This window comes from Amblyomma maculatum, chromosome 6, assembly GCF_055883805.1.
Source record: "Amblyomma maculatum isolate TAMU_Amacu chromosome 6, ASM5588380v1, whole genome shotgun sequence".
Lineage (NCBI taxonomy): Eukaryota > Metazoa > Arthropoda > Arachnida > Ixodida > Ixodidae > Amblyomma > Amblyomma maculatum.
In genome coordinates this window covers 118,347,590-118,360,191 of record NC_139349.1, presented here as the reverse complement: position 1 = coordinate 118,360,191, position 12,602 = coordinate 118,347,590, and the positions used below count along the sequence as shown (strand labels likewise).

The 12,602-nt window shown below is 44.5% G+C and overlaps 1 pseudogene; it reads right to left on the bottom strand.

The window, feature by feature from the left end:
• Nucleotides 1-319: 319 nt before the first annotated feature.
• Nucleotides 320-1,835, bottom strand: LOC146186650 (uncharacterized; annotated as a pseudogene).
• Between the last annotated feature and the right edge of the window lie 10,767 nt (nt 1,836-12,602).

Sequence of the window (12,602 nt, the reverse complement as noted above, 5' to 3'; positions counted from 1 at the left end):
GCCAGCTTGTAATATACACCCCCAAGGAACAAATGGTGCTAACCATTGCACGTTGCAACAGCTTTTTAAGCCAAATTGTGCCCAAGCTTGAACGATTCTACTTTACACACTTGTTGCCCAGATTAGTGTTTAAATGAGATTAGGCATCAGAAATCAACAACCAAAATAAAAAAATGTGTTTTTTAACATCGCTATACATACTCTTAGCATAACAATTGAGAAAAAAAACTAAAATTGCATTTACTTAGGAACAATATCTTAATGTCATTTTTGGTGATGTGATTCATGCTGTTTCAGAAATACCAAACTTGCAGTTTTTTTTATTTGGTCAGTATTATATGTGCTCCATTGAGAACTGTGATATGTTATATGTGCTTCATTGAGAACTGTGATATGTTTTCCAAATGCATCAGCTAGTCAAACCAGTGATCATTTTCATATTTAATGGCAGTTCTGTGATACTGAATATTTGTGTATTGCACCAAATGTACAAAAAATGTGGTATGTGGAATCACTGTATGAGAGAAAAGGATTACTCATATTGTTTGAAGATGCCATTTTGCAAGTTTGCCAGGACGCAAATCACATGCATAATTTGGTCAATGCGATCATGTAGCTCAACTGGAAGCCGGACATTGATGATACTAAAATTCTTCACTCTCTGGATCATTCTCTCTACATGTATGCGAACACTTGCAATGTTGTAGGTCTCAGACATTTCCTCTGCTGTAAAGTTTCCGCCACTAGCAAATGGTGGCATAACCAGGATAACATCTGCTTCTGCCGCATCAACACGTACTCCAGGGAAGCCTTTGTCGGCAAGCACGACATCTTCCGGCTCCAATAGTGAAAGCAAGCCTGAATCAACTGTGATGAATGTATCCGTTGCCCTTCCTCCATATGCCTTAGACACAAATGTTACAAGGCCACTTGGAGCAATTCCAATAAGAAATTTTGCAGTATATGTTCCCTTATAATTTGAGTACATCAGGTTTTGTAACTCTACTGATGCAGGGCGTTCTGCTGGGATTTCGGTACAGTCAATCACAACTCTGCATTTGGGATAGTGTAACTTAAACACTCAGGCATTGTTGAATGCACGTCATCCCTGTGATGCCACTCGATCCAAGTCCGTGTTTTGGTGTAGAGTGTCTCAAGAATGCCCAGAAAACACCTGGCTGCAGTCTTACGGTGTACACCAAACAAGGCTCCTAGTGCTGTGTAGGTCATTCCAGTTTTCAGTTTCATTAGGAAAAGGGTGAGTCTGTCAGCTTTCGACAACTCATACACCGTTCTGGTGTCAGGTAGGATGCTAGCTAGCAATGAAAAGACTGATAATGTCACTGAACACAAGCTTACCAGGGCATTTTCATCTGACTGTACGGTCTGAGCTCCACAGAAATAAACACTCTTGTGATCTGGTCCTGATGCGGTATTTTGTGTTGTACAAGGTTCGGTTTGAATAAATACTGTTGACACAATTTTACATGAAATCTGTGTGCATGCAGTGTTGCTGTCAGTAAAGCTAAGAAAAACATGGGGCTCGGCAAGTGATTCTTCCTGGTGAATTGACGTCATTGTTCCAACCTGCAATGCAACAAAGAAAGTGCATTGTTAGCACTGTCAGGGAAGTGACCTGCGTTTGGTCAGATATCTACAACTGTCGAACGTAGTCATCATACCTCCTTCAAATTGTCGTGACATAGCTCTGGAACATGTTCCTCAGGCTCAGGGCAGTGTGGCTCACCTGGCTAAAGTAAAACAAAAAGAATGCCTATCTGGAATATGTGAGACAGACATGCATTGCATTTAAATAGTGCTCAAAATAATGTGGAACGCACAACATCTGGCTAGAATTTGGGTGAAATAAAACTGCGTAGGATAATAGATACCAGCATTAAACCTTTATAAAAGCAACAATGAATGAAAAAAAATTGACAGCAAAAACATCTAGTTATTGTGCCAGTTAATACACTTGATCAAGTTATTGCGTTTCATCGAGGACTGGACAGGGCTCCCCCATTTTTGCTTTGTTTATGCATAGTGAATGCAAGCCAACTAGACCAATGATATGCCTTAATGAATCTGTACCTGGTTGCTCTCTTCTTGCCCTGCTTTAATTGTTGAGTGAAGCTTGTTGTTTCTTCTTTTGCTTAGTCTGGAAATTTCACAAAGAAAATCAGTAAAGCTGTTATGAATCATATAACATTTGTACAAGAGAAGAAAGCAACTACACATGTTTAAACTTGAGCCTTTTTGTTTAAATACTGTGATTCATACCTTCTGTGTGCAAGGAATAAACAAATTAATGATTAGTTCAGCTGATTAATAATTCAATTTGCCTTTTAGGCTAATAATTACCTGGAGACGCCTTGTATGCATGCTGGTCGTTAGAGATTGATGCCTCTGTTAATACCATGAGAAACCAAACCACGAAACAGTTATGCAGTTGGCTGTTATGCAGCCCTTTAGGGCTACAAATATATATATTTTTTTATTGTAAGACCATGGGGATTCAGCTCAGGCAGGCTTGTTAATGCAGATTTTGTGGCTGAGATGATAAACAAAACACGAAGAGCTCATCTGGAGAGATTATCCTTCCTTTTTAACATAAATCTACACACATCTTTCTAAAGCAAACGTATTGGTAAACACTGTAAAATAAAAGATTACACCAAGGGAACGCAGTAACCAATGTTTATCTTGCTGAAAATCATGTTTCCAAATTCTTTTAGCTCAAGGACGTAAATTTCCCGCGTCTTGAAGCATGTTGGTAAACACCGTGACATGAATTATTAGTAGATGCAATTAAAGCATGAAAGTTTCTTCCAGCTGACTGTCATACTTTCTGAAACTGAAAGCTACCAGCTTTGGTGCTCTGTCTGGAGCTGAAAGAATGATTACTTGCAATGGCACGTCTCTCTTAAGTACCCACATGTTTCTACCACCTACACTTGAATAAACGAGGATCATGAAAACCGCCGTCACAAGTTGTACTGTGGTACTGAACGTTCGAGCAAAGCGCTCGACGTTAAAAAAAAAAAAAAACATTAATTTTGTCAACGCACGGCTGTTACCTTTCGTAACGTCCCTGGCAATCTATTGGTGCCGGCCTCTTCTTGTATACAGGCGGGAAAATGCTTGGGTTATAACTTGGGCTGTTAGATTCCTCCGATTTTCGATTGCCGATAAAATGACGGCTACATATGCGGGGGTGTGGTTTCGGCTGCCAGGCGCCCGTACCGTCGCTCCTGCGCAACAGAAGGTAGAAAACTTCCGGTTAAAACCAACTTTTAAGACCTGCCCCCAATGTTTCCACGACCGCACAGTAAAAAAGAATAGTGAATACTTACCTCTGTCTTCGAACCAACCGTATCCATGTCGCACGCCGTTCTTGCTGGTGCTGATAAAAATGTGATGGAAATCGGTAGAAATGAATCGGCTGTGCAGCATCCGACGAGTTTGCGTAGCTGTTAGTGCAACCAACAACACAACGCGTCTGCCTGGACTTCGTTTTACCGGACATATTCACGCACAACATAACCACAGCAGCGAAGCAAACTGCACAAACCAGCAACACACTGCACACCAATGCGACCGTCATTCCGATGCTTGGGGGAAGCGCCGAGAGGCGGCGCCACCCGTTCAGCTGTCCGGTCCCTATGGTCTTTCCAGTTGTGATGTATGGATGCGAGAGTTGGACTGTGAAAAAGGCTGACCGCCGAAGAAATGACGCGTTTGAATTGTGGTGCTGGCGAAGACTCTTCATAGGATGGAAGAACAAGCTATATACGCAGAAGGCTGGAGTATGCATTGGATCGAGTGTTGCACCGGTCTTGAGGGACATCTTAATGTACGTGGACAGACACCTGAAGGATAACTTGGAGGGCTTGCATTATTCCACCTTCAGGTATGTGGACGACTTTTTAGTATTAACAGACCGTGAGGAATTCAATCAAAGAATGAAGGACATTATGGATGTGTTTACTGAATGTGGATCCGGCCTGGAATTTACTGTTGAGAAACCAGTGGAAGATCAGTTACAGTATTTAGATATTTTGATTCAATTCGGTGATGATCATGTTTGTTGGGAATACAACCCGAGATCGATGAAGCCGTTGCTAGGCTCCAATTCAGGACATTCCAAATTAGTGAAGAATGGGATGATAAACACTTGCTTATTAAGTGCGTTGACGAAATCTTGTTACCACGGCATGGGCAAGAGTTTTGAAAGACAAGTGAAGAGAATTGCAAAGGCCGGTTATCGCGAGTCAGTTATTATTGAGGCCAGTTGCCGGGTACTGAAGAACCTTAAAAGAACGCACAGACTGAAATCCCTGCCCAGCATGGGTGAGAGGAAGAGGAAGGTTGCCGTGGTACCGTATGTGCACAGGATTTCTCATGGCCTCAAAAATGTAGGCAAGAGGTATAATGTGGACGTCGCACTGACCGCCCCGCTCAAGATGAAGAGGATCTGCCCGGCTGTTCAAAGGGAAAGAGAAGAGAAGAAGCAAGAATGTGGGGTGAAACATAGAAACCCCTATGTTGGATGCAAGACAGGTGTTGTGTATAGGCTTCCACTCTCTTGTGGAGCCAGTTATATAGGACAAACCGGACGGTGTATAAATAAGAGACTACAGGAACACTGTAACAACTTGGAAGTTGGAAAGGACAAAACGTTTCTAGTATCCCATTGCCAGTCATGTGAAATAATGAAGAAGGAGAAGAAGAAATGCACTCCTAAGTTTGACAGTGTTAAGATTTTATATCGCCACAAAGAGAAGATAACGAGAGAGATAGTGGAAGCGTATTTTATTTCAACGCACAATAAGTGTGTCAGCAAGACGTCTCTTGCTCTTTCAAGCAAAGAGGTGTCTTTTTTAAGTGATTTTTTAAAGTACTTTTTATGCAGCAGGTGAACCCAGGGGTTTTTCACGTGACTGTTTCGTTTTCTTCATGTTTGTTTTTCTGGGCCGTGGAGTAAACGGCTTAGGCTTAGTTGTGAGTCAGCGCATTTACTTTGGCTTTCTTGTTTCTTGTCCCTTGTTTTCGTGTTCGCGCTGTTTATATCAATTATGATTAACGTATCAAAGTGACGCGAGCTGCTAGGAACGAAACAGTGGGCGGTTCTAGATCACTTTGTCCCAACTACGGTTCTATGTCTTCCATTATGAGGGTTTTGTCACAGCGGAGGCCGCCTTGATGTATGCGCATTGGAAGTGGCATGCCTCGGTGAACGTGATGTTATGTGTATGCGTGTGGTAAAGGAAAGGAAGTGCTACCGCACGCGGTGAACGCAACGCTAGCCTGGACACCACAGGCAGATAATGAGGAGATATGGACGTACAGGAATAATTGGGCGTGCCTTTGAAAGGGGTAGCCGACTTGGCCTGGCGCTGCTATGCTAATGAGTTGTGCGGACTCACAAGGCCGCATGACTCGCTAGGAACTATCCGTTCGTGCAGCCACTGTGAGATGGGATCTTGAAATTTGAAACCAATGGCAGCCTATGACCCAATGGCAGGCACTCTATCCAAGGGCAAGCATGCACGTTAGAACGGCCTGGTTAGGGAGGCCGTTACACCTGTGTCGAGTGATCTTGGCAATAACATATGAGTTGGATCTAGTGTTGCAGCAGTATGCCTAGCCTGCCCGTAATGGATCCAGAACCGGATACATTGCCGGGGCAGAAGCACGGCTACTTCCTAACGCGACATTCACAGTTCCGACAGCGTTCCACACTGCAGCATCCAAGAAAAGTTTGAAGCAGTCTGCGGTTTAAAAAGGCAAGAAAGTGGACCTCTTCAAGACCTATTTTAATGACAGAAGAAGGGGAACCGTTATAAACTTTGTATATGCCTAGTTGAGGCAATAAAAGCTAAGCAGACCGCCATGATGCCGGCTTAGGCATTTTCGTCGATTCGACTATATCGAGACCCATTGGTGGTTTGCGTTTCGCTTGCCTTGATACTCAGCCGCCATGGGCGGGATCGAAGCCAAAGCGTCAGGTTCAGGAACCAACCGCTGCAGCGACTGCGACAGTGTGATAGGGCTGTTTAGTTGGACGCGATATTAAAATTTATCCGTGATGTTTGTGCGACCAGAATGCCGTGTTTCACTTTTCAGCTTTTCACGTAGCGAGGCGGTAGCTACCATTGACCTTTACCGTGACCTTTGGCGTGCCACCAAGCACAGCTGCGCAAAAACAGGGGCCCCAACTCGCGCCGTCAACTCGCGAGGCGGTAGCTACTAGACGCGGCCTAACCCCCGCTCCCTCCGTAAGGGAGCGCTACAGCCGGAGTCACGTCATCCCTGAGACTGGCAGACTGAGGCCGCGAATAACCAATGTATATTCGCCAGTCCTTAGTCGCGGAGGATCCAGCCCCCGTTCCTCAGGCATGCGTGCCAGGAGCGGGGAGTAGGGGGCCTCCTAAATCGGTGGAAATTAAAGTTTTAATCAATCAATCAATCAATCAATCAATCAATCAATCAATGTTGTGAGACCGTTTTTAATCAATCAATCAATCAATCAATCAATGTTGTGAGACCGTTTAGAACGACGTTTGGGGCGCCGGTTCGGGTACGCCCTTACACACCGAGAGTTAATAAGCCCAACGTTGATCTACGGCCGGGCGGAGCTGCAGTTGTGCCACATGCTCCTAAAGCTAAGAAAAATTATGGGGCTGCAGCCGCAGCTATCGCCGGAGGAGCAACGTCGGATACTATAGGAGGTGGCCTAGCGGCAGGTGGAACCAACACAGTCTCCAGAGATGCTTTCATTTCTGCTGGCGTAAAGAATGCTGTTGCAGCCGGTGCCGGAGCGGCAGTTGTACAGTCTGCCTTAACCTCACCCACAACCAAGTATATCGTTTCAGCCACGGCACTCCTTGCCTCGCTGCTAGTTATACATAGAATAACCAGGTAGCACCCCGCAATAAATAATAGTTGAACCATATGCCGTGGCCAGAGTGAAATACTGCATAACCATAAGCATAACTAACACCACCACAACCAGCTACACCACCAGCGGAACCTAGGCGTAGCCATAGCTATTGCTTTCGCAATTACCAGGCGTAACCAGGCTTAAACAAGCTAAGCCACAGCCAATGTTTTCGTTCCTTGGTCATGTAAACCCCTAGCACATTTTTCATGGCCATTATTTGATCAGGGAAAAATAATGTTGCCATTAAGTCAGGTATTCAACTTAACACTGCTTCTGAAGCGCATGGTGGCTGTTTCGAAGAAAATAAAGACAGCGCCGCGCACGCACAATCTCGAGATCTCGCGACATCCAGAACGTGACTGCGCAACCTGTCCCGTAGCTTCGGTTCTTTCAAAGCCTAGTGTTCTCACAAGACCGACATGCAGGCAGAGCGCGGCCCGAGGAAACTGGTGAACCCTCTCAGCGGCTTCACTTCGACTAAACCAGTGAGTTCCACCGACAGTGCGCGTTGAGGCAAAGGCCATGTTTTCCCCGGGGTAGTCACGGTGCCGCTTTGGTTACAGCCAGAGTGCGAGGCGAGGCGTGCAATGGGAGGGGTTGGAAATATTTCAGCTCAGTTGTGGCGATACGTGAGGAGAATGCAAAGGAGGTACATACTTGTCCATAACAGTTTTGTGATCTTCGCGTCGGCTCCTGTTCCTTCAAAGATTACTTCATAGCACGACTGGAATAGCTTCGTAGCTGGTTCATGAATGTATCGTAATGATCCAGAAGTTATTATGTAATTAGTGCTAGCAGATACTTCAACTTTCTTTCAGCCGTTATTCCAGACGGTAGCGGACATGACGCGTAGTGTTTTTACTGAAACATGGTCAGAATCTGAGCTGGTTGGTCTATTTATTAAATAAAACAATGGAACGAGAAGAACCACTTGAAATAGAAAATGCACGAGGCTAACAAAAGCATTCTTCTACCGGGGCGTCAGATAAGTACACTCGTCTGTGAGAGCTTTGTTTTCAAAATCTATAGATCTCTGCCCGAAAAAATCAATTTACTCCCGTGAAAAGCGTATTGCTTGCAAATTTGGGTGCAGTGTGTGTGTGTGTGATTAATATTGTCGCAGCAAGCTTTGGCATATAGTTTCCAGTACAGGCGCAAAATCAGCAATATAGTTTTTTACCTCCTAATAATTTCTTCCATATGCAATATGCTTTCTTGACACTACAAGCATTTATGCCGTCTCTGTGCGTAGGGCCCCAACGTGGCTAATCTCCAGACGGTGCGCCAGGTTTTTCGGCCTCCCACAACCTTGAAGCCAAATGCACCTCCAACACAGCTCAAAAAGGAACCTCGTGTTAAACGTTGTATGGACCCACAAACTGTTTTAGTTCTGCTCCTACTCGTAATAATCATTGCTTTTCCAGCGGCATTACTTCTGAGGTTTGTCACTCGTGGTCCAGAAATAGTGATATTCGAAACAGCGCCGACCGAATCTGATGCACCTGGGGCAGCATCAGGGAATGGCTCGGCGACTGGAGGTGCACCGAGAGACCGTGTACCAAAAACGAACGGCACCGAGAGTAAATCGCAGTGCGATAGAAGAGAGGACTATGACACATGTAGAACATCTGTGGAGTACTCTGATGACCTGGTGGAGCCAACCGTACAACTCGTTGGCCAGGAGAAGCATGAGGGCAACCTACCGGGAGATGTGAAGCCAGCCGGCTACAAAATCGCCATGACACTAACCGGTGAGCATGGCATATAAATGGAATAGAGGGGTGGCATTCTGCAGGTTGAAACCTATTGCGAATAGTTTTCCTTATGTACTGGAAGCAAGTCACAGATAAAATGAGGGGCAGAATTTTAACCACAGTCGTGAGCAGCGTTAAGCTGTCCTTTGCAGTCTGAACGCAGGATTCACTGCCTTTCGGGTTGTGTGATGTGACGTGACCATATAGCCCGGTCGAGTAAAAAGTGGCGGCCGACTCGGACTACGCCTTTGAGATGAAAGTGTGAAATTTTAATCCCGCCCTCTAGGATCCTTCGACTCCGATTTAGAGCGCTGATCCAAGGCCACGGCGGCACCCTGCTTTTGAGACACCTATGTCAGGTGGCTTTATACGATGTTCTAGCTTGTGACTGTGCGCTGAGAAAGTTTTTTCTGTGCAATTGAAGTGCCAATGAAAAATAGTTAGTAGGCGACTAGCAAAATACATGCACGCTAAAGAGGATTCACAAAGGCATCCGGTAAACGGGAGCCATTGAAGCTGTCGAGGAAATTAAGAACAGGATAGAAGTAAAGTGCATCTTGCCTAATTTTCTTGAAGATCATGTTTACTTGAGTCCTCCTTCCAACGCCTTTTCTGTCACCTGTTTTGCTCCCATATGCGCACAAACATTCAGGATTTTAAAAACTTCTTAGCAGGTCTTAAGTCAGTATAGCTACTTGTCTAATCCCCGCCGGGGTGGCGCAGTGGTTACGGCGCTCGACTGCTGTTGCCAAGGTTACGGGATCGAATCCAGGCCTCGGCGGCCGCTTTTTGATGGAGGCAAAAAACAAGACGCATGTGTGCTGTGCGATGCCAGTGCACGCTAAAGAATCTCAGGTGGTCGAAATTTACACAGTCCACCACTACGGCGTGTCTCATATCCTGGGTCGCTTTGGGACGTTAAACCCCACAAACCAAACCAAACCTACTTGTCAAATCATATTTATTCTCGTAATAATTGTCACTAAGTTCACAAGAACAGCATGTTGCAGAACGGCAGTAATTTAACTTTAGAAATTTCGTCATGTATCGATACCATGTGGCCGTTAGTAACAACACACAAAGATAATTAACAATCTGTGGCCGTTAGTAACAACACACAAAGATAATTAACAATCTGCAGTGCCGTCGTCGCAATCGTTTAATTCTACTAAAATTACCCTGTATGCTCATCGGTACAAAACCATAACCCACGAAGAGCTTCAGTATTTTCTAGAATTAATGTTTGTCTATCTTATTTGTTGTGATATGTTTTGTACCGTTGCGTAGGGATCTTGCGCAAAACATACGTAAAACGCCTGATCCCACATGTCCCCTCCACAGAGTGTCCTCAGTGCAAGGTGCAGCATACGACTGTTTAAAAAATAATGTGTTAGCAGGGTGCATTTGCAGTAAGCTTAATTGATATAAATGACCAAGGAAAATCAACACAGTTGGAAGTGATTACGATTGATGAATGTCGAGCATATTTCACTTGCTTATGAAAAAAAAAAACATGCTGTGCGGGAATTAAGATTTATATGCGCTCAAGAAAGAAATCGGGTTCAACTCTGTGAGAAACCCTGAGTAGGTTCTTCACGAGGATTCGCTCGAACCAGGAATAAATGATGCCAAACAGAAGAGCTATGGACTGCGACATTTGTAGAACACTTAAAATATTTGCTTGAAAATTGTCTACCAGCACTGTAGACCTTTAATACCGCACAGGAATAATTCATAACGCTTCTTTATTCTTCTCGAAGGCTCAGCACTGGGGCCAACCATGAACGTCACCGGGCGAGTCGTGGCCAATTTCATTGTGTCCAAGGCCACCGACAGGGTAGTGCTCATGGCCAAGGCTGACACTTTGAAAGATATCCGCGTGGCCATGCTGAATGAGAGTGGCTCGCCATGCTCGAAGGAGAGGGTGCTGCCCGTCCTCAGCGTGAGCCGGGACGCCGACTATCTTATAATTCGCCTCAAGACGCCACTGGTCGCTGGCCATTCGTTCACGCTGGTCACTATGCACTCGTACCAGCCTACCACCGGCGGACCAATCACGCTTAAGCAAACGTGCGTATAGCAGCGCTTGCTTGCAACTTGTGGGTCGGACTCCGAATTAGAAAGGTTTCACATGCATACGAAATTTGCTAAATGCTTTTGTAATGACATTTTTGGGACGTAATTAATGCACGATCTTAGAGCCATCGTATTAATGTTGCGCAAGGCATATGGGTGGTCCCGTTCTACTGCTGTGTCCAGTTTTACTGTCACACATTCAGGCCGTTCTTCGCGCAATGACTGCAGGGTCATTTTGAGGGAATGCATTCCGACTTGTTGCTTTGTGCATGGTTAGACGACAGCGTCCCTCACAAGAATAATTGGAGTTGGTGGAATGCAAAGCATGACCGCGTGCTTTGCCATTTAGTGCGGATTGAAGACAAATGGTGTGCTCAGCAGAATGTAGTATATCGCAGGAAAGGAAATGTTTCACGATGACGCACATGCTTTTTGCTCGTTGGTACAGCCAGAATAGCTTGCTGTTTGGAATCATATGCTCATTACGCACGCCTCAATTCATGAAAGCTGTCGCTTACATGTATTATCTGCTATAAAAAATGGTGTCAACAGCAATACTGCGCAGTTTTCTAAGCTTTACGCATTGCGTGAGAGCAGTAATTGAAACGAATCATGGCGCGCGGCACGTTATTGAACGCTCGTGTGTTTTGTGCAGCTTTATCTCGTGCGAGGCGAATGAGTCTCTTGCTTCAAGAGGTTCTTCTCAAGCGGATCTTTCAGTTTCTTGTTCCGCACTGTTTCTGGTCCTGAAATAAGGTCGTTCAGCCACATATTTCCTACAATCATAGCTTACAGCGGCCCCATTAACGTGTTATATTTTAACAAACGGCGACACTTGATGGGAATGCGACGGCCATATGGCGAACGCTTTGTACATTAACCCCTGGAAATATATCTACTGCTAGCATTTAGCCACTCTAGCGTATGAAGAGCTTCTCTTGGAGTGTCAGCCAAAGGTTACGCAAACGTAAGAGAGCTGTTTAACTTTTCATAATGCCTTAAAAGGGGCTTCTTGGTTTGTAGCTTGTGATGAGAGCAAGGTAAGCATTGAACTAGACTAAAACACACAAAACGTTTTAGCATATCCCCATAATTACCAAACATTGAGCAAAGAACAGTAACTATGGTATTTTCTTCACTTTTGACTCCACCTAACTAAATTTAACTCGAACAGAATAAGTATCGCAGTAAAACCGTTGCAAAAATTGCTCAAAAAAGCAAAATAGACTGAAGATTTAACACTAATGAATAATAAAGGTTCGCATGACGGTTGTAGAACTGTGTTTAAAAACAGAAGAAAAGTTTAACACGTAACTAGTGTGGATGCAACATGCTCTCTGGAAACATTCAGGTGTCCATCACTGTGTATGGGTTTTGCTAGAATGGGTTTAGCGCTATTAGCGTGAAATGAAACTACGCAAGCTCGTTTTTATGCAAAGTATATAGCTAGGGTTCGTGAAAAAGACCTTCAATAATATGACGGTGTACGACAACATGAGAGGGTCGCTTTGTAGGAGACTGCGATGATATCTGCCAGGTGGATCTATATAACTGGGTGATAGTATATTCAATAAAGTCATTCAGTTAAGAAAATTTAGTGGTCTCATAATGCGCGTGTACTATTGCGTTTTTGTTTTCGACTAGGTAATCTTTGTGGGCGGGAGCCAGAAAAACTTTTGTTTCGTTTTTGTTTCGAAAATGAGTTTGCTTGAACATATATGCATAATTCATAAAAATACATGCGGGGGTCCCATAGTCAGAAGACTTGGCCGGGACCCTCGCTAGATCACCACAACAAAATTAATAATACCAGCATAGTTAGCCAATAG